The sequence below is a fragment of the Mauremys reevesii genome, linkage group 1, assembly GCF_016161935.1.
Source record: "Mauremys reevesii isolate NIE-2019 linkage group 1, ASM1616193v1, whole genome shotgun sequence".
Lineage (NCBI taxonomy): Eukaryota > Metazoa > Chordata > Testudines > Geoemydidae > Mauremys > Mauremys reevesii.
The window spans coordinates 134,707,606-134,734,230 of NC_052623.1; the positions used below are offsets into that span (position 1 = coordinate 134,707,606).

General features: G+C 39.1%; 1 protein-coding gene across 10 annotated transcripts in view; it reads left to right on the forward strand.

The window, feature by feature from the left end:
- Positions 1-1,233: 1,233 nt before the first annotated feature.
- The window catches only part of TBL1X (transducin beta like 1 X-linked), a 262,718-nt gene continuing 237,326 nt past the window's right edge, over positions 1,234-26,625 (forward strand). For 4 of the 10 annotated variants that reach the window (XM_039500170.1, XM_039500171.1, XM_039500172.1 and 1 more), the window contains exon 1: positions 2,525-2,919. The gene's annotated coding sequence lies outside the window, so the exon portion shown is untranslated. The other 6 variants (XM_039500175.1, XM_039500180.1, XM_039500173.1 and 3 more) reach the window with 5 other exon arrangements.

Sequence of the window (26,625 nt, forward strand, 5' to 3'; positions counted from 1 at the left end):
AATTTCACCTGCTCCTACCAGTGCTGAATTGTAACTCACCAGAATACAAAAGGAGTACACACACTTACACCCATTTTCTGATCAATTTACACCGTTTCTGTCCCTGCTCTTAGGCCCTCAAAACCAGAAGTGCAGGAGGTTGACTGGACATCTGATACATTGGGGTTTATATTTTGTATGGTTGATTTACATTTAGTCTCAATAGATTAGCTTTGATGGGACCAAAACTACATTGGTATCAAGAGTTTCACTGGTATAACTTTACTTAAAAAAACAAACACCAAAAAAAAACCCCCAAACAAGGACTCATTAAAATAGGAAGACTTTTGCTAATCTGTCTCTGTTAGTAATAATGATTTTGCACCATATATCTAGATGCTGAATATGACTCGCATTACATTTAGGCCGTAATGTTTCAGAATTTGTTGGTGTGTGTGCTTTTTTTTTTTGCCATTTCAGTATCGTGTTTTAATGTGCATGGAGATGATCTCTATGCAGCTTCTGTTCACAACATCATAATCCCTTTACTATGAGAATTCTCAGTGACAGCACATGGAGGATTTATCTAAATCTGCAACAGGAATTGAAAATATAACTAGCATAACAGCCTCTGTAATCTAAAAATAAGTCAAAAGAACAAGAAGACTGGTCACTTGAAAAAATATGAATTACAATGTAAAATAAATATCACCACCAAAGGGATTAGCGTATCTAAACAGACACTCCAGGAAGCAATGTATTTGCGTGATTTTCACATTTGTGCGGGATAAGGTACCAGACCAAAACATTGACACAATTTAACCACCAGAAAAATGCAATTAATCATGTATACTTTCAGGGCCTTATAGTCTGATTATAGACAGTTTGTTTCATAAGAGTAAAATAAGGCTATAGGCCACGGCCAGGGCATTAACTGAATATTATTGACACTGACCTTGCATCACTGACAGGGAGTCAGAAAACTGTTTTTGCATATCTGTATATCTATATCTATATAAACCATTTTATAATTTAAAATATTGACACTGGTTAAGCATTTTATGTTTCAAACATAGCAGTAGGCTATTTACAAAGTTCTATGCTGTGCCAGAGCAAGCAACCCAACACTGGAATCCCAGCTTTAAAAGAGTGGGTTTTACTGCGCAGCTAATAGACAGTGTGTGGTAGTAGAGGAATGTGTCACAGTAATGCAGAGAGCTGTAATGATGTCAACTTGTTATTTACTTTCCAAAGCTGAATGACTGAGCAAGGCGAAAGGAGAATCAATCAACCACGATGTGACTCTACAGGCGGAAAAAACACAGCACTCTCACCAGTAAGAGGTTGGGGGAAGGGAAGCACATGTAACCAGGGCAATGTTGCATCATTTACTTGCATTGGTTTTTATATTGCTCCCTTCTTTTCTCGATTGAATGTAATATCTCAGTATCAAGCTGTACAAATCCAGAGAAAAATAAGAAGGGCATGTTCAAGGCAAAAGAACAACATTTTTGGGGGTGTTGAATTTCAACTGGTATATAATAAAATCCATTCTGCTGATTCACAATTATGGAGACTGTGTAAGTCCATATTTAATGTGCTCTAATAATGTTATAGAAACATTAGTTTTACATCTCTCATGTTTTATAATAAGATATATAAGAATTTATTTTTGCTGATGTACTCTTTTGATTGCTGAGCTCCCAGCTATTTTCAATTTTGAAAAACACCCATTGTCTTTTGATCAGATTGTTATGTTTCAGATTATTGAGAATTAGGCTCTTGCTGTCTGGCATATTATAGAGGAAAACACTTAAAAATTGGAATAGGTAGAAAAACAGAAGGTGGTTCTGGAGTATTTTTCCAATTGGCTTAACACATGAATGGTTTGATGTTCAATAACTATACATTATTACCAGATCTACTTCCTGGGAGGGTTGTGGAAATGTAAATTAGATTTATTTTAAATTGACTTTTTCAAAACTGATTTTTGTGAATATTTTCAGATTTGAAATCCAAAGACACTTTCAGCAGTCTGAAACTTGCAAAATAATAACAGTATACACTAATACATAATTTAATACAATTAATGTAAACTAAGCTATCTCCAGACCGTAATGGGAATATAGTATATACTCATATCTATGTACACACTATCACAGACAAACTGTATGTGTTTGTATGTGGGGAGGAGGGGAGGGAGAGCAGTGTTCACGCATCTTTGACATTTTTATGCTGAGTCCACAGGGTTAATATTTCGTTTTTCTAGTAGATGGGGGAGGGTTGATTAAAAAAATCCCTGGGATTCAAAATAATGACAAAAATAAGCCTTAAGTGATTAAACAAGTTACCTTAGGTACTTGGAAGAAAAAACAAAGCATTTTTTGGGTAGGCGTGCTTTTGCTGTTTGAAGTTTTCTGGGGGAGTGTGGGGACTGATTTTGGAGGAAGGGAGAGGTATTGAAGAGAGGGTTTGTGTGTGTCTACCTTCCCCTAGTTCAGGTCAATGTGGCTGGTTGGTCCCCCCCCCTCCAGTCCAGGTCACTGACTATCTCTGTGTGTCTTTCTCTCAGTCCTCCTGCTGCTGCTGCTTGTCTCTTGGAAGCCTTAGACACACACTCACACCAAACACATTAACTCTGCTAATGAAGTAGTGAGCAGCAGCACCTCCTGACCGCCATTCCGCACCAAAAACTTTCCATTTTCCTCTTCCCACTCTCTGGGACTTCCTTTTGATTCTGCTGTGTGGAGGAGGAGGAGGAGTGTGTGTGTGGTGGTGGGATTTACAGTCTCCTTTAACGCTTGCTGGGACCTAGGAAAAGAAGAGTTACACCATGTACTGCAAGTGAAAAAGTCTCTGTGTGTGTTTCTTGCAGAAGTTGAGGCTTTTCTCTGCTGCTTCCAGAAGTGAAAGCTGTGCCTTTAATACACGTTGAGTGAGGTGAGTTTGGAGGACTGATTATTCATCATTTGGACCTTTTTGTGTGCGGCTGTGATATGCAGTTTAGTGATTAAAACGGCTTGCCTTTGCCATATTTTTCAGTGCACGGAATCAATTTCCTCATGTTCCCCTCTTCTTATATTTGTTTCTTTTGTATCTGATTCTGCTGGATTTATGACTGTGTTTTTAGGATTTCCCACATTTTTGCTATGTGTGTTTCTCTCAAGTGTGTCATGATTTTGTGTGTGTATGTGTTTTACCCTAAAGTGACTGGAAAGGCTAGAAAGTCTTGCCTCGTTGGAAGGTTTATTATGAATGTTAATTCTGCTGGAGTTTCTAAACCCTGGTTAAGGCAGAGAGTAGTAACACAATGTGGTGGCTTTAGAAATGTTCCTCTGAATGAGGGAAAGGAGACTTGTTTGTTTGGAGATTTGTTTTTTAATTTGTGCAGGGGAAGGGTTAGTGAGTTTGGAGAGGAGTTTTTTTAAATGATAACTTAGCCTTAAGATACTCACATTTCCCCTTAGTATTTCACTAGCAAAATAAAAGGTATTCACACTGTAGAGAGTGTGGAGTTTGCACAACCCAGGGTGGGGGAGGGGAATCCCATTCATCTAGTGTTTGAATCAGCAAGCACAGGAGTTGATCACTCTCTGGTAAATCGAAGTTTAGCTCCAAGTAGGTAAACAAGTTAATTTTTGTTTATGATTTGTAATACTGTCATTAACTGAAAAGCAATCCTTTAACAAAGTGATGGACCAGTGCTGGTGTTATGGGAAAAATATTCAGTGTGACTTGTATTACAAGCAGAGTACTACTGCAGTGTTTGCAAGAAAATAAAATTGCAGACCTGTTGCATATATATTGAGGCAAAAATAATACGTGCTTGATCATTTATCATTAACACATTAGGACAACAGGACACTTCTTCAAAGTTAGTGTGCCCAGCATAGATACTTAGCAGCACAGGCTAGTGGGCATGTTCCTCCCAACTATAATCCTTTTATGATTCTGTTCCCTGTTTTGTGTTGCTGTTTTAATCGCAGCAGTTTATTTTGTTTTAAATGGGTGTGAGGTCAAGCAGTATTGCAGTATGTCATGCTAATGACCCTTGGCCTATTTAATTACATGTTGTTCAATTCTCAAATAGGCTTATTGCACACAAAACCACACCCTAAAAGTTAGATTTATAGTAGATACAATTTTTTCACAAAGTCTGGCCTCTTCATGTTGTCTTAAAAGATTTTTCACTTTCCTGCATGAGGATTTTGTATTATTGGTATGTTTACCCCCTCTATGTACAATTCACATTTAAAGTAGGAGGCAGGGGGAAAAGCAATCTATTTTGTAGGGCCACCTGAAATGAAAAGAAACGGGTTAGCATATTACACAAGAAGGCTTGTAATGTCACATCTTTCTCCTTGACCCATTTATTAGTGAACCTTTAACTGAGACTGCTCACACAGCATGTACAAGATTAACTGCAGTAAACCTTGCTTACCACATAACAGCACATGGTGGATTTAGGCCTCTTGGTTGGCCTAGAACTATATGGACAATGTGTTACCAAACCTGGAGACATCTCACAGTTTTCAAATTAAATAACTCCTTTTTCTGTGATATCAAACAGGATGGGAGCAAGAGCACCATTTCAGATTTCTTAATTTTCTTTTTCCTTTTTTTTTTTTTTGGGTAAATGACAGTTAATAATTGCAACATCACAAATACAGTCATATTCAAATAGGGAACCTTTCCCCTGTAGATCTGGCAGTGGGGGTGGGGTGGACAGAGAAATAGACTCTCACATATTAAAAACGTATTAAACCTTTCTTGGGCTACATGCAGTAATAGTAAAACTGGCAGATATTTAAACAGCTACTGCATCTCAATATAAGTGTTTCAGAGAGCTAAAGAACAAACAGGCCATTTTTTAAGATTAAAAAGTCTGTCTTAGTACTAAAGAGGCTAATAATTATACATGCATATAAACATTGGCAGCTGCATAATAGTCCAAGTGCCTTAGAAGAAGAAATCTCTGGCAGTAAGTTGTCTTCTGTATCTGCCTCCCCCCCCCCAAGTTACTTATGTATCCTACATTTATCATAATGATATTGGGACTTCACCTTCTTGCTCTTCCATTGCATGGATCATAAATCCCTCTGAAGCCTTTTATAAGGCTAGCTTTTTATACCCTTAGTTTTGAGGATGGGAGGGAGAAGAACTTTTCTCTCTTTCAGAGCCCTGAGATGTCCTCTCTGCCAGTTTTTCCTGTTTTCCATTCTCCCACTTATTTATAAATGAGTTTTTCCCCATCTCTGTAGTTACAGGGCCAGAACCAGACCTATCCTTCAAAGGGTCATAATATGGCCTGCCTCTTTGGAAGAGCGGTGGCTCCTTAGGCTGCAGCAATTCTCAAAGGCCAACATCCTTGAAACTGAACAGGACTGGATGAGACATCCTTTGGAGTTAAATAGTATTGTTCTTTAATGGTACAGTTTGGTCAGCAGTGAGGTATGCAGGAATACTCAGCAGTATTCTGAGCTCTGGCCATCTGGAGAGCCAGGCACCAGACTGGGAAAATTGACCCTGCAATTCTGTATGGTAGTGCTTGGTCCCTGGGACAGTGCACTTTTAATATTTTCTGTTATTTCCTACTGTTTTCAAATCAGGTGATAGAATTTACACTGTGGATGATTGTGCATGTATGTATGTATGTATGTTTGGCCCCAAGTGAACACATACTAAGAGTTAGTTTCCACCTTGAAGAGTTTATAGTCAAAATAGACAAGACAGACAAAGGGTGGACAAGAAAACAGAGACACAGAGAGAGGTGAAGTAACTTGCCCAAGGTCATAGAGGTCAGTGGCAGAGTCAGAAGAGAATCCAGCTGGAGCTCCTGACTCTCTGTGCAGTGCTCTATCCATTGTAAAACCATTGTCTCTACATCTCTTTGTGGGTGTGATGTTGAACTGTGGCACTCTGTGATGGTTTTATGATAAATAAGTCCATTCAGTCTGGGGAAGGAGTAGATTTCCCTGCATCTCTGCTGTGCATTTTGCCTGCCTTGAGTTTTCATTATTATTATTTTAATTTGTAGTACTATTTTAATACTAGCTGGTTATACTCCAGCCAACCTTGTAAAATCACAAAGAATTTTTAACTCTCATGAGCAGGCTCATTTTTTTTTCATTACTTCCATCTTGCCTCATGATGAAAATTATTTTGTAAACTGTTTTTCAGGTGCTAAATTAAACTTCAGTCTCCTCCCGCCCGCTTCCCCTCCCCCACCACAACTATTTTTAGTTAGAAGGAAATAGCTGACCTCTTTGCAGCAAGAACACAGAGCCCTTGGGTACCATTTATAGGTTTTTACCAAATGGCCTACTTGGACAAGTTTGTTGAAATTAAACAAAAACACTAGAACTACAGCCCAGCCTAGGAATAACAGCCTCTTCTGAATATACGTAATTTTAACTTGAGTAAATCTGAGAGAAATATCTGAAGGTGAAAATGTGGCTTTGGGGCATTCTTCTCCCCTTCAGTAGATGAGTCAGCATTGTAGGGTATTTGTGGCAATCTGAAAGTTAATATTGTGGGATTTCATTTAAATTTGATTTATGTAATTTATATACAGTGTTAAGAATGCTAGGAGTCCCACTTGCACTGTACTTATGTGGAAGTAAAGAAGGATATCTGTTTTCACAGGAAAGGATAATATTTCCCTTCACCTTCTCTCACATCAAACAGAATGTACCCTAACAGAGATTTCAGAGTTGTACCTATTAAAACATGGTCGTTACACAGCTGTGTGAAACCTGATTTTGCAAACTGTTTGTGTTGGCTCTTATAGTTTCAGGTCTAAACTTATATGTAGGCTTGGAAGGATTAGATTTTTGTTGGTAAATGTAGATTTCACTGTACACACACAGAGATGAAAAAATATTTCCACAGATGATGGCAGAAATTTACAGATAAGTGGTTTTTACTTTTCCTGAGAACTTAGTAGAGTTTACTCAACTTTGTATGTTTTGACATCGTAATGTTGCCAATTTGTGTTTTAATGGCTATGAAACCTCATCTTTTTGAATCTCAGTGCCTACTGTCATTAAATAATTGTCTAACTCCCCAGTGAGTTATGACAACAGTAAAAATTTAAATTTATAAACATCTAAAAAAATTAAAAATAAACTATCTATATACAAAATTATTAGGGCTGTTAAACGATTAAAAACATTTACCATGATTAATCACACGATTTAAAAAAAATCTCATTATTTTACTGTTAATAATAGAATACCATTTATTTAAATGGTTTTGGATGTTTTCTACATTTTCAAATATATTGATTTCAGTTACACACACAATACAAAGTGTACAGTGCTCACTTTATAACTATTTCAATTACAAATATTTGCACTGTAAAAAAGGAACAAAAGAAATAGTATTTCAATTTACCTAATACACATAGTGTAGTGCAATCTCCTTATAATGAAATTTGAACTTACAAATGTAGAATTATGTAAAATTAATAACTGCATTCAAAAATAAAACAATGTAAAACTTTAGAACCTACAAGTCCACTCAGTCCTACTTCAGCCAGTTGTTCAGACAAACAAGTTCGGTTACAATTTGCAGGAGATAATGCTGCCCATGTCTTGTTTTCAATATCACCTGGAAGTGAGAACAGGCATTCGCATGACACTGTTGTAACCGGCATTGCAAGATATTTATGTGCTAGATCTGAAAGCATTCTCCACACCTGGTCCCTCTCGGATTTTGGAAGGAACTTCAGATTCTTAAACCGTGGGTCTACTGCTGTATCTATCCTTAGAAATCTCACATTGGTACCTTCTTTGCATTTTGTCAAATCTGCCGTGAAAGTGTTCTTAAAACGAACGTGCTGGGTCATCATCCAAGACTGCTATAACATGAAATATATGGCAGAATGCAGGTAAAACAGAACAGGAGACATAACAATTCTCCTCCAAGGAGTTCAGTCACACATTTAATTAATGCATTATTTTTTTAATGAGGATCATCAGCGTGGAAGCATTTCCCCTGGAATGGCGGCCGAAGCATGAAGGGACATGTGAATGTTTAGCATATCTGGCACGTAAATACAGTAACTCCTCACTTAACGTTGTAGTTATGTTCCTGAAAAATGCGACTTTATGTGAAACGATGTTAAGCGGATCCAATTTCCCCATAAGAATTAATGTAATTGGGGGGGGGGTTAGGTTCCAGGGCAGCTTCCCCGACTCTGTAAGCACCAGGGGCAGGGGGTTCAACCTTCAGCTCACCCACTCCACTCCTTCCTCTAAGCCCCCACCCTTGACCCACTTCTTCTCCCCCCCACCTCCTCCCCCTTTACTTCGCTTGCTGTGTCCTGGCTCCTCCCCTCTCTTTCCCCTCCCTTCTAAACGCCGCAAGCCAGCTGATTGCCGCCGGCCGGAGAGGGAATGGAGGTGCGCCGTGTCCTCGCTCCTCCCCCCTCCCTTCTGCCCGGGGCAATCAGCTGGCTTGCGGCATTTGGGAGGCAGGGGAAGGAGGGAGAGCCTGTGTGCCAAGTCCTCCCTCCTCCCCCCCTCTCCTGTCCAAAATGCCGCAAGCCAGCTGATTGCCGCCAGCAGGAGGGAGGGGGAGCCTGTACGCCGAGTCCTCACTCCTCCCCTCTCCCTTCTGCCTCCAAAATGCGGCAAATCAGCTGATTGCCATGGGCAGGAGGCGGAGGGAGGAGGGGGAAGGCGCTGACCCGCAGAGTCTGCTGGCGGGCGGGAGGCGCTGGGGGCAGGGGGACTGTAGGGAGGCTGCCAGCTATGGAGAAAGCAGGCAGCCAAACAACGTAAGAGTGGAGCATTGCACAACTTTAAATGAGTATGCTCCCTAATTGATCAGCAACGTAACAACGAAACAACGTTAAGCAGGATGACTTTAAGTGAGGAGTTACTATACCTTGCAACGCCGGCTACAAAAGTGCCATGCACATGCCTGTTCTCGCTTTCAGGCAACACTGTAAATAAGAAGCAGTCAGCAGTATCTCCCGTAAATGTAAACAACTTGTTTGTCTTAGCAATTGGCTGAACAAGAAGTAGGACTGAGTAGACTTGTAGACTCTAAAATTTTACATTGTTTTGTTTTTGAGCGCAGTTATGTAACAAAAAAAATCTATAGTTGTAAGTTACACTTTCACGATAAAGAGATTGCACTACAATACTTGTAGGAGGTGAATTGAAAAATACTGTTTCTTTTGTTTATCATTTTTACAGTGCAAATATTTGTAATAAAAATAATAATATAAAGTGAGCACTGTACACTTTGTATTCTGTGTTGTAATAGAAATCAATATATTTGAAAAGTAGAAAAACATCCAAAATATTTAATAAATTTCAGTTGGTATTCTACTGTTTAACAGTGTGATTAATCACGATTAATTTTTTTAATCACAGTTCATTTTTTTTGAGTTAATCATGTGAGTTAACTGCGATTAATTGACAACCCTAAAAATTATAATCTAATTATGCTATGCCTCCATATATGTAAGACAGCCCAGAGATCATTTTGTCCCTCATATTACTTTTCACTCATGTATCTGCTTTGTCCTTGGTTTCAGTGATGTCATGGCCTTAATAAATATTGCATTGCATTAGTATTTGGTGATCCAGCAAATGAAGGCAAGATAGAGGAATATACGGCTGTGGGTACCTTACTTTCCCACCCCAGTTCCCTTGTTCAGATTAATTATGTTGCTAAAATAACACAGGCTGAGTAAGAGATTTGGTTTTAGGTGCATGATAGACTCAGATTATTTTTATTTTCTGTTGACTTTGCACAGGTCTCAATAGAAGGGTGCATCACAATGTCAGTATTGGAAGTAGAGCAGGTCCAGTAATGTGGTTAAACAATCAATATGTCTGGTTTGTCCTATTTAAATTGAGACTGGGATGTAAGTATTTAGAATTTCTTAATAATGGCTAAGTTGTGTGCAGTTCTTAGGACATAATGCAATCTTATTTCAAACAAGTATGGCATTCATGTAATTTAAAATGTGTGTATCTAGGAAAGTATAATGGAAGAGTAGTTATTTTAATGCCTTTCGAAGGTGCATTGAATAAATATATATTCACTTGGGTGTTGAAGCTAACTACTGTAATGTATTATCTAAAAGTACAAGGTGCACTAGATGTGTTAATTGATAAGACCTATGGCCTGTTTATGAATAGATTAGTAGTACTAATACTTTACAATACTTAGTTGTGTAATTGTCAAAATCCTTAAGCCTCATCAGGTTATGAGTTTTACTATGTTAATATGTGGTTACCTTTTTCATCTTCCATTGGAGAGTAGAATTATGTGGTTGGTTTGTTTTTGTTTTTTGAAGCAGAATTCTTTACTAATAGCCAGAGCAATATTAATCTAAATTAGATTTCATTTTCTGACCTACATTTCTTTCTCTGGCTCCTGGTTTTAGTTGTAATGTACCTTGTATCTTTTCTTCACATCCTACAAGGCTTCAAATATGTTTTGTAACATATAATTTTACACACAGAAATTTCTTCTGTTGGAAAATATGGTAACATTGAACTTTGAATTCTGTCTTTTTAGTGAAGCACGATTTCCCCCACTGGCAGATACATTATTAATTCAATGAAACTCAAGCATTTAAATAACATTTGAAAATACCGTTTAAAGTTTTCTTTAGGAAAACAAACAGGAAGAGGGTTTGTTTTTAATGGGGGATTCTCTTTGTCATACTGCAGAATAACAAATTTTTTTAAAGCTCATTTTTGGAACTCAGCAAACTGCACTGGACGCTTAACTTTGGCTTCTGCTGTATTTTTCAATGCAGTATTATCAACTATTCATTAATCCTAGACCAGAGAAGAGGCACTCTGGAGAGAAGTCTGTGTAGTTCAATAGGAAAAGCCAACCATTTACAACTTAATACTTCAAAAATGAATAGTCATGAGGTATGATAGCACTGATGAAAGGACACTATCATGTTATCATGATTAGCACATGTGCAATTTTTATTACATAAATTTTATGCTTGAAAAAGTGCACTGAGTTTATACTGATTTCAACATATTTCAGTCACCTACAGCAGAATGATTCAAAAAGTCCTGCCAAAAGTACTAACCTTTATAGTGTACAAGTGAAATGTACACACACACAGGTGGTTTTTGTTTTTTGTAACATTAAGTAAAATCATGGACTCGGTGGAAGCCAGTATGAATTAAAGGTTTGATTAAAAACAAATTTCAGCAGTTATAATTTGGTTTACAGGTGTACACCAGTTGGTTTCAATCCAATTCTAGTGGACAGAGCATGCACAGGACCCCTCCCTCCCATCATGATTAACGTTCTTGCTGGCAGTCTCAATAGAGGCCAAGATCTGAATAGGTACAGACGCTGAATTATCCTCTCAATGATGGATGAAGCTCACTGGCAAGGGTAGGGTGGAGAAGCCTAGCTCAGACGGTGCCTATGCTGTATCCACATTGTAGAGATTAGTTTCCAAGGATATCTATCTGGTACCGAACAAAAATCACTTAACCCCTTCTGCCCCCGCCCATGTGCACACATGAAATAGACCAATAAGAAAGCCCTTTGTTGGTTAAACTGCTAGAAACATGGGCCTATTCAATCACACCAAATTCTTTGTGATTTTCACAACTGGTTGACTTTATATGCTTCCAAGTTTGCTCATCTTTCTTTTTCTTCTTCTTTTAGATTAAGGTGTTTTTTAAAAACCTTCTTTTTTTTGTGAATATTTACCAGGCACCGTAACAGAGCTGCATTTTTTTTGTGTTGAATTTCTAATGAAATAACAATTTAAAAAAAAAAAAGGAAAAGTGTTCCAAATAACCTTTATGAGACAGTAGGTAGGGCACTCACTTTCACAATTTGATAATTTATAGTGGACTTTAAATGACTTAATTTGTCTCACAGAAGCGCTAGGAGGATTAGTTAATGTTTGTAAAGCGTTTTTTAAGATTGAAAACAAAAAATGTTAATTGTTACTACCAGTTTATTAAAAACGTAAAATTTTATATGCAAACACACTCCACATCCTCCCTTGTCAAGTTGTAAACTATTTTAGAAAGATGTCAAAAATAAATAGAAATGGTTTTATCTCCTTTATGGGGTTTTGAATAGCTCCTGTTGCTTTATTTTGTTAAACTCCATCAAGATGACATCTTAACTCTTTCCTTGGCTAAGAGACAGCCTTCCTTCTGCTAGGACATGAGAGTTGGCACTCCATCATGATCCAACGGAGGTCGTAAAGGGGAGAATCCAGTTTAGCAGGCTTCATCTCTGCTCCACAGTCTTTTTTCTGCCACTTCCCCAAGGTGTGACTGATACCAAATGAAGGAGAACCCAATATATAACGTGTGAATTTGTGTTCCAATCCTGCAAACCCTTATCAACCAGGTAGTTCTGTTGTATGCAAGTGATCCCATTGTAGTGATGGCCCCAGGCCGCAAAAACTTGTGTGTATTTTTCACGCTGTTGATGTGAATAGTTCCATTGGCTTCATACATGGAAATCTTTGCAGGTTCAAGGCCCATGTGGCCAAGGGTTTGTGGTACAGGCTCTCGGTTGATTATCTAACACTTTTTTCTATTTATTTATTAACTAGCTAAAGACTCCTGATTTCTTGCTTTAATTCTATAAACCCTCTATTCCTAATGTTTCATTTCAGTTTTCAGCTATTGCTTGAAAAACGTATCTCTTCTAGATATGTATATATCACAACCTCTTCTGGTCTCAGGTAGTAGACTTCCCTGGAAATGTATGATTATATATACACTTTATGATTTTCCTTTCTTACTTTGTAAATGAAAAGAAAAACTAAAAGTAGAAATCTTAGCCAGGTCTCCATTTTTGTATATCTGTCCTTTCTTTTCCCATATAGATGTTCTTGCAGGTGTATTTACATACAGTGTATTGCATTATGGAGTCATGGTAAGTAACTAAACTATATGTAAGGCTGTAGAAGTGTCTGTGCCAACCCCACTGTCTCTTCTTCCCCTGTCTCTAACAAAAACAGCTCCTTTTGTCCTGAAAATTCACATCCTTTATCATGAGCTAGAGAAGACTTTTATTTTGACTGTTAGAGGTTAATCAGGCAAGCTGTTTTCTGAGTTATGGGACATAGCAAATTAGGTGGTTTTGCCCCACCCCCCCTTGCATAAGCTCCCTTTCATGAAGGGAGCATGAAGTTCATATATAATCTACATTAACTGTTTTGCAGGCTGTTCTTATTTATTTGAGTGCCAACAATGTACTTTGAGATTTATATAGTAGACAACACAAGATCTGTGCTCCACTGTATTTAAAGTTTATACAAACAGCAAGTTTGCCATTACTGACCTTGTACAGGCTTAATATTTTGCATTAAATGTCAATTGAGAACATTCAGGGATAAAAATCTTCCTTAAGAGAATTAAATTTGTTTAAACAAAAAACTAGAATGCAAAAGTTACTAAAAATATTTTTTGCTAAGATCAGACCATCCACCTTAATTCTTCTGCCACTAACTCATGTCCAACCAATGCCAATAGGCTGAGAAAGAAACTCCTATAGCCACTCAGAATACATCACTACTCTTGCAGTCATTGTCAAGATCCTACCATCACTGTCCTCCTGCACTTTACATGCTGTATGATCTATACACTGTTCTGCGAACCATGACCTAATATAGAAGTAGCTACACTCTCCTAGTGCACCGTCTGGTGCCAGCCATATTGTTTAGGGTTATGAGTATTCTATACTATATATAGGCCACATATCAACCATCCCATTTGCATGCAGTAATATATAAATCCTGCACATCTTGCTTCTGTAGGAAGTAAAAAAACTACATTTTTCTCTCAGATACATTTCACTATAAGTCTGATCAGCCTCAACCTCATCACTTTGTACAAGCTACTATACTAAGTCTCCCTTATTCACCCACCCAATATAATCAACATATAGAATATAATCAACACAGAGCAACTGTAATATTAAACTATGGACCCAATTCTGTAATTGATTCAGCATGGGTGAAACTCCACGGAAATCAGGGAGACTCCACGTGGACACAGAAGTCTGATTCTGCAGTGCCCTTTTCAGGATGTAGCTTTTTCCTAATCACTCTGCCATAGAAGACGCAGTTCTTGGTGATAAATGCTGAGATCTCACCAATTCCACATGCAGGAGAGAAGAAGGTCAGAGAGTCTATGGGCTATATGGAGTTTTCATTTGAAGGATATAATTTACTAACTTTCCTGGAATAGTTACTCAACCAATATCACTGTTTGGTAGGCTGTGTGCAGTGATACAAAGAGAGAGTTAAAGTTGTTTGTCTAATCTTAACAGTGAATTTTCTGACTTTAAAACATTTATTTTGGTAATCTGAATGTTCTTCTGATAGTTGTACTAGATGGATGTATAATTATTTACGTCTGTAACTCTGTCTTAATAAATGTTTTTGTCCATGAATATATGTATAATTGCTTACTTGTTCTCCTATTCTTTGGAATCCCAGGTCAATGGTGTCTTTTTTCCAGTATAACACACTTAACTGTATAAGAATATGTGCTCTGTGACCTAAAACACCTCTTCTATATTGGTACCTTCTTTTATCCTTCTCACTTCTGCTCAAATGTATTGCATATTAGGCTGAAGTCATTGACCCTTTCAGCTTTTTTGGAAGCATTGCACTGACAAAACTTAACCGTTTCTCATTAGAACCAGAACTTAACCTGCAATAATCCGTGGATGCTTTTTGGGTGGTGACCTACTGCATTCATGAGGTCAGCAAAGTGAAAATACAATGGTTGTCTGAAGGCTAACTTGATTTTGATTAGATCTGTTTTTTTAGCTTGTAAACTACTGTCTGTAAACCACATGATGATCCTCCCTTCAAGTCTGTGAGGTTTTTTATTTTTAGTTTAGTTTTGTTTTTTAAGTTCTTCAATGTTCTTTTGCTGCTTTTTCTTTTGGATTTTCTGGCCATCACACAGTTTAACCAGTTGTTCAAGTATTGTTTCATTGCCATGTTCTATTCTTGTATCAACTTCTTGGAATACAGGTTATGTTTTCCTTGCTTTGTAGGCCAATGTAAATAACAGTAACAATAATACCTATTATCTAATTATATCATAAGCTCCTCGAGGACCTTGTCTGCTGTGCGCACACATAGCACTGTGTAAGTCATAAACTCTGGTTTTACGTAGTGCAATTTATACCAAAACTTACATGACATCAGTATTATTAAATTTTGTAGATTTTCACAGAAATACCCTTTCTCTTTCGTGGGATGGTTTTCTGTCTGCATAGTTGAAACAGAGCCTATTAACACAATCCTTCTGACTGACCTGTATCAAGGTGTACAGAAAATAATGTAGAGATGATCATTTGGAATCCTTTATCTTGTGCTTATCAGGAGGACACTCACTTCACCAGCCTACTCAAGTGATCCTCTTTTGCCTCTGTACCAGCCCTAATATCTTGTTAGGTTGAAACCTTCTAAACTGGAGAGAGTCCAGAGGACAGCAAAAAACATGATCAAAGGTTTAGAAAACCTGACCTACGAGGAAAGGTTAAAAAAACTGGCCATGTTGAGTCTTGAGAAAAGAAAACTGAGGGGAGACCTGATAACAGTCTTCAAATATGTTAAGTGCTGTTATACCAAGGACGGTGATCAATTGTTCCCCATGCCCACTGAAGGCAGGATAAGAAATAGTTGGCTTAATCTGCAGCAAGGGAGATTTAGGTTGGATATTATGAAAAATATTCTAATTATAAGGGTAGCTGTGTATTGAAATAAGTTACCAAGAGAAGCTGTGGTACCCCGTTATTAGAGGTTTTTAGCATCAGGTTGGAAAAACACCTGTCAGGGATAGTCTAGATATATATGGTCCTGCCTCTGCTAGGGTGGACTGGGGGGTGGGTGGAGGTTGGGAGGGGGGAAATGGACTAGATGACCTCTCAAGGTCCCTTCCAATCCTACATTTCTATGATTCTGTGCTGTAGCCATCTTATTTCCATAACCCCATGGGCCTGCATCTTGAAATTTTTAGGGTTTTTTGTTTTTTTTTTAAAAAGTTTTTGAAGTCCCCGTTCTTCCCTGCATGTTAAGTGTTACACTATTTAATGTTAATGGGAGTTACCCAGGGGATATGCATATGCGCTATGTATGTGAGAAACAGGCCCCTGGTGTTTATGCATTCCAATCAGCAATGCTCCTGGTCTCTTTGAGGCCCCAAATATTTTCCTTTTGACTATCAATCTTGTAGATTTCGGGCATTTGGGCACCACTCCAATACAAATAAATAATAATCTGGTAATCACTTAGACTAAAATGTAATAAACCATATCTCTTTCTGCCTGTACACATGACAAAAAGGTTAAATTCACATGGAAAATAGAATACCATAGAGTTATTAGCAATGCTCTAGCTAGGTTACCTTTTTCAGGAATTGCCTATAAAAGGAGATAGCCACATTTGATTCTTTTCTTCATACCAGATTATTCCTGAAAGAAAGCCACGTGGCCAAAATATTGTTGCTAACTAGATTTTCTCTTTTCAGCATGATAACCATTTAGTTCAAATAGCTGATGCCAACTCGTTCTTAATGTACTGTTCGTGTACATGTGTACTTTTTTTTTGTTTGCTTTGGGTGTGTTTTTAATCTATTATGCAGTCTTTTCATCAGATTAATATATTTTCAAGCACTTGGACTTAAGAATGCTGATGTCCTATGTAGAATCAAATGAATAAAGCTGTAGTGGCCTATTTATTTTATTCTGCAGCCTGGGAGGAATTTTCTGCATGCAGCACTAAAAGAGCGTGAATTCTTTCAGGGTCTGTATAATGTAATGAACGGAGCTTCTGTATATTATTTATTATAAGCATTTTATACCCACCTGTTTCCTTGTCTGATGTCACTTACTCAGATCTTTTAAAGCTATGGGCTATGTATGCTGTTATTGGTATTAAACTTTCTCAATGAAATAGTAACACCACTTTGTTGCTACAGCAACTTGTTCTGTCACCCTGAAAGGACATACCTCAATTTGCTAGTATTTCTGCTTTCTAGAAGGAATTTGTTGTCCTCCAGAAATATTAACATAAAATTATGCACAAGAATTTGGACAATCCCATTGGGCTCACAGCTGTTCCCTTAATTCTTAAGACTTCTACATGTGATGTGAAATGTAATTCAGGCCTTACTGTTTCTCTAAAGGAAGTTAATTGCTTGGAACTTGCCACGTTGTTATGACTTCCATTTAACCAGCAGTTAGAGGCATTTGACCAAGTTCTCAAAAGTATGTGGTTGTATCAGCCAGACCACCAGCAACTTGGATAAACACATGGTGGTATTTGTCTTCATTTCATCTCTAGGAACAGAGTATTACTCTGTCATGTAGTGACCTGAATCTAAAGACAGAGCTTGGAGTCAAAGGTTATTTTGTGCTGCTGTCAGACAGGATCAGGTTTTTCCCCTTAGCCTAAATGTAATTAAAGGGTAAGGTTACCTGCACCTCATTATTGCTGTTCTTTTATGACAATAGGACAGTTTGTGCATTGACCGGATATGTTGCTAATAATTTGTGTCCCTAGCACGTGTATTTATCATGACCTGAAAGCTTAAAACCTGAAGGCCAAAATTTTCAGGTGTAGGTGTCTAAGTGGCCTGGTTATTTTCAGAAGTGCTGAGCACTCACAACGCCAGTCGAAATGAATGAGTGCTGGGCGCTCAGCCCCTTTCAGAATAACTCTTTGTTAGGAGCCCAATATCAGGCAAATACATTTGAAAACTAGCCAGATAAGTTCAGTTCCGTGTTGCTTTGGCCAGTTAAATAAAGTCAGAAAACAAAAGCAAACCAAAAACAAAAGGGAAAACAAAAGCAACCCCCCCGCCCCATGATAATCAGTGAAAGGTATGGTTACAAAAATTGTAAAATTGGATGCAAAATTTGCTCCTAGCCATGCAAGCTGCTCTCCACATGCTGTCCAATTATGTGTAGGTGAAGAGGACCACTAGTGGATCAGCTTGAAGCAATCAGGCTCTTTGCTGAAAACAAGCAATATGACCGTGTTAATGTGTGCAGTGATTTTGTTTGGTATTGTTTGCTGAAGCTGCAGTAAGGTGTATTACTGTTGTGGTGTTCCTTTGGTTTACTAGTTGTTACAATGATTTTCTTAATGAGGATCTTGAAATGTTTTGCATTTGTTAGTATTTGTATTCTTGTAGTGCCTAGGAACCTTTTTGTAATTAAAAACAAACAAAATAAAATACACATGAAAGTGACTGGATGCAAGAACATATTTTGTGTATGCCAGAATTAAACACATTTGAATGATAAGAATGTGCAGTTCTGAAGTATTAAAGGCAGGGGCGGCTCCAGGCCCCAGCACTCCAAGCGCGTGCTTGGGGCGGCATGCCGCGGGGGGCGCTCTGCCGGTTGCCGGGAGGGCGGCAGGTGGCTCCGGTGGACCTTCCGCAGGCGTCCCTGCGGAGGTCCCGCTGGTCCCGCGCGGCTTCGGTGGAGCCGCAGGACCAGCGACTGGCAGAGCGCCTCCCGCGGCATGCCGCCCTGCTTGGGGCGGCGAAATGTCTAGAGCCGCCCCTGATTAAAGGGTCCGGGAAATTACAAAAAACTTGGGGCATTGCAAGTTGGCTATATAAATTAATGTTCTGTCCAAAAAAACTCAAACAGTACTTTGGTTAGGAATTTCCTGGGCTGTTGTCTTGAAAGAAAACATTGGTTCAGTGAATGCTAGTAAAGAGAATGCTAGTAAAGAGAATTAAATAGAGGAAAAGAGAATGTGATGAATGGTTGCTGTGGGGAGAGGACTTTATTCTGTACCTTCTGTCATATAAGACTTGAGCTTGGGCTCTCTCCTTATTTCTTTATTCCTTTTGTTTATGAAAGTATGTGTATGAGACTGGACTGTTTACATGTATGTCAGAAATCTCAATTCACAGCTTACATTGCTCTAACTTAATTGTACCATGTTTAAAATGTTAAATATTGAAATTTCTTTCTAGCAATAAGAGTCAGCAGACCAAAATGTAACACATTTACATACTAGAGCTAAAAGCCAGGGTTTTGACTTAATTGTATAAAAATAAACATACTAATTCATTAAAATATAATTTATGTTACGGTAGCAGCTAGGTGTCATAGCCATGCATCAGAACTCCAATACGCTAGGTACTGTACGAACACAAAACAAAAAGATGGTCTCTGCTCTAATCAGCTTGCAACCTACAGTAAAGAGAGAGGGCATTTTAGCACCTAAAATTATTATTATTTTTACCCAAACCATTTTAATGTACATTTAATAGCTATGCACTTTTCAGTCCCATGTTTCTTCATGCCATTCCTCCCCCCGGCCCCGAACCACTCCCGCCTCCACACACCCAGACCAACAAGAGTAGAAAGTTACACACTGCAAATTCTGTACAATTGTCCCAACCGCTGTTAGGCAAACTCCTGTTTTATGAGATCTTTCCACCACAAAGTAACCCCAAACTAAACGAATACAGTTCTGTTTCCCCTTATAAGATAGACAGATTTTTGTCAGTCGTTTGTGTTGTTGCTTAAGACAGGGGTTTCACAGCACTCTAACCTGAACACATGGCAATGGCAAGCTTTATTCTCAGCCAGTGTGCTTCCTGTGAAGAGTAATGTTTCGTGAGATGTTAATATTTCCCACATCAGGCTAGTATGAACTAAATTGCAAAGGTTTCTGATACTGAAGATCGTGTACTGTTTTATGTAATATATCTTCAAAGCAGTGAGGGATAATGATAATGCAATGGTGTTTTGTAGGAAATGCCAGCTTTTGGCTATGTTAATTCTTCTCAGAGTGTGTTCTGTCAACTGCAGTCTGACAGAGTACAGAGTTTTGTACCTAAATAGTGTCTTACGTATCTCTAGGCCTTTCCCACTAGCTTGAAGGGCCTGTTACCGTTTTTTACTATGGCCACATACTGGAGTGACCATTTTAAGGATTTAATTGCTATGTGATCTTTTTTTAAAAGAGGAAATTGGTTCTATCAGTGTTAGTAAACTGCTACAAATAATTTGTGGAGTGACACATCTTTATAATACAACTCTGCTCTAAACTAAAATTAAACAGATGACAGATTTGTTAATGTCCACGGAAGGTTATCTCAGGACACAGGTGCTTGCATTTAGAATTGATCATAAATTGTCAGCTTGATGTGGCTAGGAAGCAAAGTGAACTCAGCATGAAAAACATACCTATTAATGAAGTTGAGAACATTGACAGTTGCTCTGATACAGTTACTGTTGTATCTGAGGGAAGGTAAATAGGATGCTGTGTGCTATCGAGAATGGCTGTGCTTAGATCAGGTGTCTGCAACCTTTCAGAAGTGGTGTGCCAAGTCTTCATTTATTCAGTCTGATTTAAGGTTTCTTGTGCCAGTAATACATTTTAATGTTTTTAGAAGGTCTCTTTCTATAAGTCTATAATATATAACTAAACTATTGTTGTATGTAAAGTAAATAAGGTTTTTAAAATGTTTAAGAAGCTTCATTTAAAATTAAATTAAAATGCAGAGCCTCCCGCCTCCCCAGACCGGTGGCCAGGACCCAGGCAGTGTGAGTGCCACTTAAAATCAGCTCGCGTGCCGAACCCCTGGCTTAGATCAAAGGATGGACACATTTCTCTTCACCATTCTAAAATGGCTGATTTTCCACCTTTTAATTTATAAATATTAACCAAAAACAAACCAGCCGCCAAAAACCCAAACAACAAACAAAACCACCACATATTCATTGCATATATCATTCTATGTTTTTAAGTATGAAAGCAGAGCACTGTTAGTTGTACACTGATGAATGCATTTGAGTTAAATATTAGAAAGTCTGTTTGACAAAGCTTCTGTCTTGATTTCCCTCTCCTCCCCCCAAAAAAGTATGTATTTGCTATACTTTATCTGTTTTAGATTATTATAAGAATGTATCTTATTATAGGAATACACCAGATACTTTAGGGCAGCATCCTGTAAACACTTATGGATATTCTTATCTTTATGCACAAGCGTAGTCCAATGGAATTCAATAATATTACCCAGGCACGTGAAGTTAAACGTGTTTTCAGGATTGGGGCTTTAATTGCTAACTATAATCTTTCACAGTTTAGTGGATGGGGCCTTTACATAGGATATAGATATTTTATAATAACATCAACATAATTGTATCTCTCTCAGATACTATTAAATAGGAAAAATCAGTTATTAAAAGCTTTAAATGGGGATAGGGAAAAATTGCTGCTGGACCTTCAGTACCATTGACTTTAGTCGGGAATAAATTGCATGTTTTATCATGACATACGCCTCTTAATCTTTCTAGAAAAGAAGCTTGCGTGAAGGATAAATTTGGCTGTAGTCTGCAATGTCTGTCTGTGTGTGGAGGAGGGGAGCTCACCAAGTGCTCCTTTTGTGTAAATGGGTTATGGAAATACCACATGGGAGAAAGTAGCTTTGTCAGTTGTGCACAAGAAAGACCAGTATAAAATTATACTTAAAGTATGAAATTATTCATCAGTTCATCCCTGTCCCTCCCTCTTTCCTTGAATTCCAATTTCCACTAACATACATTCCACAGCTAATAGCAAGAAACAGGCACTGCAAACACTGCAGTCAGGGTAGCATTTAAGTGTCTTTAGCTCAGACAGTCTGTCTTCAGAATAGAAGCAAAATACCGATGTCTTTAAGGACTGATATTGGGGGCCTACGCACAGGGCATATAAAAAAGACAGTAATACAAATAACATAACTCAAATGAATCTTTAAATAGATCGGCTTGCTTTCATTTTTAGACCCCATCTACGCTACAAAATATACTATTACCAAATTGTTCTTAAAATGCTTCAGATCCTTTGCCACATGTGGCTGGAACATGATGATTTTTTGAAAACTGTTCTCAAAACAGATCTGTCTAGTCTTGACATGTTTTCCAAAACCTTTCAACAGAATTATGCCATGTACGTATGTGTGGCAAAACTGTCTTAAGTGAAACCGTTTAAACACCCCCCCACCAAAAAAACCCCCACAACTATTTGATACACAGCACATTTTGTAGGTTCGATAGGGACTTTATGCCACCCAGCCTTTAAAAATAGATATTTGTGTACATGCACATCTTCTATAATATGGAGCAAGCATATTTTAGGGCAGAAGTGGTATGTCTGCCTGAGTGGTATGTCATGCCTTTGTTTGTATGTGGAGTGTGGAGGAGAAACTTTTGTGAGTATGTTTACTGTGGCCAAATCAGTCAGTCTGGGGATGTTTTGGGAAGCCAGTGAAAAGGTTAATAGCAACAGTAATAGGCATCAAGGCCAAACTTCGGCTTCACCACCACACGGCTGTCGAAATATTGTCAAATTGCTTCCTGTCACTGAGGCAAGAAACCAGGTGTGTGTGTTCTGGGGGAGGGGAAAGAAAAGAGGAGGGGTTGTTAAGCTATTACACTTCCTAAGTGATTTTTAAAGTTTACTGAATGGTTGGGACATCACTTTGTGACCTCCTCTTCTACAGTTCGTAAGCAAAGGTTATCCCTGGTTCACTGCTATTGTTTGATGCAATTAGGTTTTATTGACTAAGACCACCTTAATAGGTTTCATTTATGTACCTTAAGTTTATTGCAATTAAGCTCTCTAAATGCCTAGAAGGCTGCTGCAATAACAAAGGTTCCATTAATCAGGGGTTCCCCCAGAACTTTTCCCCATGGTACACATTGTCTGTCCCTGCGGAGTCATCCTCAGGGCAGCGCCTCACCCACCAAGTCCGGGCCATGCTCAGCCTCCGTCTTGCAGCCTGGCCCATCCAGGTAAAGTGACACTCCTCATCCCTCAGAGGGGATGAGGGTTGCTGGAAGTAGGGTGAGGCTGGGCAGGGCTTTGGTGCAGGAATCCTGACCCCTAAGCAGCAGCGAGGAGGACCTGTTGTTCCCGCAACCCCGCCGTCACAATGGAGGGGCCAAACCTAAGTGGGCAGCGGGGTGGCCAGCACTGCTCCTTCTTGCCACTGCCAGTGGTATGCACCTTGAGTAACATGCACACAGCTGGAGATACCATCACAGTTAGAGGCTGAAAGGAATGTGAACTTTGTAACAATACTTTTTGTGTTTATTAGAAAAAGAAAAAAAGGGTTTAAAGGAATAGCAGCAAACTCAGAGTCACCATGCAGCTAAAAATGTGTTTACAAGTAATAGCTAAGATTACTATAAGAGAGTAGGAATAGACATAGTTCTCTTTGTTCTGTGGATTTCATGGACTCATAGACTTTAAGGTCAGAGGAGACCATCTAGTCTGGCCTCCTGCACATTGCCCACCCTCTCCTGTAATAGACCCCTAACCTCTGGCTGAGTTGCTGAAGTTCTCAAATCATGATTTAAAGACTTCAAGTTACAAAGAATCCACCATTTACTCTAGAACAGTGGTTCTCAAAGCTGGTCCACCACTTGTTCAGGGAAAGCCCCTGGCAGGCCGGGCCGGTTTGTTTACCTGCTGCGTCTGCAGGTTTGGCCGCTTACGGCTCCCACTGGCCGCGGTTCACCGCTCCAGGCCAATGGGAGCCGCAGGAAGCGGTGCGGGCCGAGGGATGTGCTGGTTGCCCTTCCTGCAGCTCCCATTGGCCTGGAGCAGCGAACCGCAGCCAGTGGGAGCTGCGATTGGCTGAACCTGTGGACGCGGCAGGTAAACAAACAGGCTTTGCCCGCCAGCGGCTTTCCCTGAACAAGTGGCAGACCGGCTTTGAGAACCACTGCTCTAGTACAAACCAGCAAGTGACCTTGCCTACATTGCAGAGGATGGCAACCTCCCTCCCGCAGGGTCTCTACCAATCTGACTGGGGGTTGGGGGGAATTCCTTTCCAATTCTAAATATGGCAATCATTTAGATCCTGAGTTTGTGGGCAAAAACCACCAGCTAGACACCTGGGTAAGAATTCTCTGTAGTAACGCAGAGCCCTCCCCCTCTAGTGTCCCATCTTTGGCAGTTGGAGATATTTGCTAATAGCAGACCTGTGTGTACAGTCAGAGTCACTGTTTTCCTTGGTGCCTCCACCTCCCCTCTCCGTTTGACTGTTTCACAGAGCAACAGGGAGGCACTTAATTGTTGTGTGCTCTGGTGCTGCGTCATTGTCATCGTTCTTACTGCTGCCTGTTTGGGGCCTTGTTTCAAAACTTGTGATCATATGCCAGGCTGTCATGAAGATCGGTCTCTCTGAGGTCCACTGATATCTGGTCTATGTATCTAGTCTTTGGTCTCCCCCTGCGGTCATTTTCCATCCACAATCATTGCAAGAGCCATCCTATCGGTAGAGTGCTCTGGTCTCCGCTGCATATGCCCATACCAATGTAGTCTAGCCTCCCTCAGCTTGTCTTCAAGTGGCGCAGCTCACATTTGGCCCCTTGAAACCTGGTTTGGTTTCCTAATATGAAGTATTCAACCATTTGACCATCTCAGCATCTTCAGTTCTGTGGCGGAGAGCATACTGGTTTCCTTTCCTATGGCTGGCCAAGTTTCTGTTCTGTACATTAGGATGGGTTGAATTACAGTTTTATACTCACTATCTTTTAACTTTATTGGCATCTTTGTGTCTCAGAGAACAGGGGTCAGCTGCCACCATTTGCACCACACAGCTTTAGTACGATGCCATCAGCAGCAGCCATTAATCCTAGGTATTTAAATTCTTTCACTCTATTAACCTTTCCATCTATGACGTTTTTTATGGTGAGTCCTCCTCCCTCAGTTATCAGAGCCTTGGTCTTACCAACTTTCACTCCAAATCCAGCCTGCTCAAAACTATGTTGCCACTGTTCCAAGTTGGCTTGCTGGGTCTCACAATCCTCTGCACATATCACTAAGTCATCAGCAAACAGCATGTTCCAAGGTGGCTCCCTTTGTATGTTCTCACTTATCACATCCATGACAATTGCAAACAAGAAGAGGAACAATGCTGGCTCCTGATGCAGGCCAATGTTTACTAGACATTCTTCATTGTAACCTGTCACAGGATGGGATCCCTCTCCCCATGCATTTCATTTTGCTGTAGATGGTCTTCTCTCCTTCATGTCATCCTAGTCAGTTATATAGCTCATCACAGGTCATACAGCAAAAATGTCCATATTTGGAGAGAAATCTGTACTGGGGGTGAGGGAGAAAAATATGGCATCCAGTTGAAATAACCGGTTGGAATTGTGCTGAGTTATAAAGCATGAGTTCATTTTTATTTTTAGCATTCTTTAAAACGTGAACCAAAGGTCATAAATAGGACTGAATGAGACACTATCAGCAACTGTGTTCTCTACAACTTGTCAGTTCCTATCCATTTGATTAGCACCTAGTCATTTTACCTAACCTCTATATAGTTAACTGGCTGAAGGAGCTCATAAATAGTCCAAGATGTACTGTTGAGATCCTAATACTTTACCTTTCAGTGAGGAATTGGATATAAAACACTATATTGTTTCCAGCGTGAAATGTCCCAAACGGTTACAGAAATGGAAACCTGAAGTTCCTAGATATGCTATATGACAGGTCAGATGACAAAGGGTTCTAGTGTGGCCCTTTTTATTTAACAGCTCTTATCTTTGGCTGTTGGTACTTAAGACGATTAAAAGGATGAGAGAAACTAGAAATTGAAGTTTTCTCCATGTGCACCAGACATGCATGGGATAGACAGCTGCAGGGTGACCTTTGCTGAATGGTTTCAATCTTCACCAGTAGAAGCCCGGGTTTCTAGGGTGAGGGCTAATGGTAGGTCAGTCCAGAAACCTCCCTAGGGCAAAGATGCCAATCAATTTTTAGATTGTGCTGGAGTTGGCATGTAAATGTGTTTTGTTCTTTATTGTTTTGGGTGTTTTTATGTGGACTGCAGTCTGGTAGAGACTAGACTCACTGACTTAAGTGCAGATGACTAGTCAGAGAAGGGGAATGAGTTGATTTCCTTCGCAATATGCTTTGAAACTAATTGTGAAATACACATAGATGAGACAGTAACACGCACAATCAGCAAACTGACTGTCTCTTAAGCCTGTCTCCCTTCCCCCTCCTCCACCACACCATTTTAAACGGATTATCATCTGTTCATAAACTCTGAGTGCCATGGATGTTTAAGTGGAACTCTTTACAAAAGAATAGGGAATTTCACTTAAAAAACCCATGGCACAATTATGGCCCCTGATTTTGGAACTGCTTTTTACACAGTAGATGTTTTTGCCTTTATCAAAAGTAGGAAAGAAATCCACGAAGCAGCTTCCCCAATACACACATAACAAATTAAATTTACTTAAAGTTATCTCTCTCAACATAAATGCATCACATTCTTTTTTTTTTATTATTTAGGAAAACAATTAGATTTATGGATGCTCTGCACACAGAAAAATATTGTTTTGCATACAACTTCATCTGATTTCATAAGGCAGTACATTGCAAGGAATAACATATATTTTTTTAAAAAAATTGTCTTCAGCACCCTGAAGTGATCTTCCTTTCTAGAAATTCAGGCCAAACTCAGGTGCAATGTAAAAAACAAAAAAAGCTTTTTTTCTTTTTTTTAAAGCTGATATTAATAGCACTTCAACAATTGTCACTTCCATTTTAGATGCATGAAAGCATTTTTAAATACATGAGAATTAGCTTATATAATAGATGGGGATGTTAATTAGCTT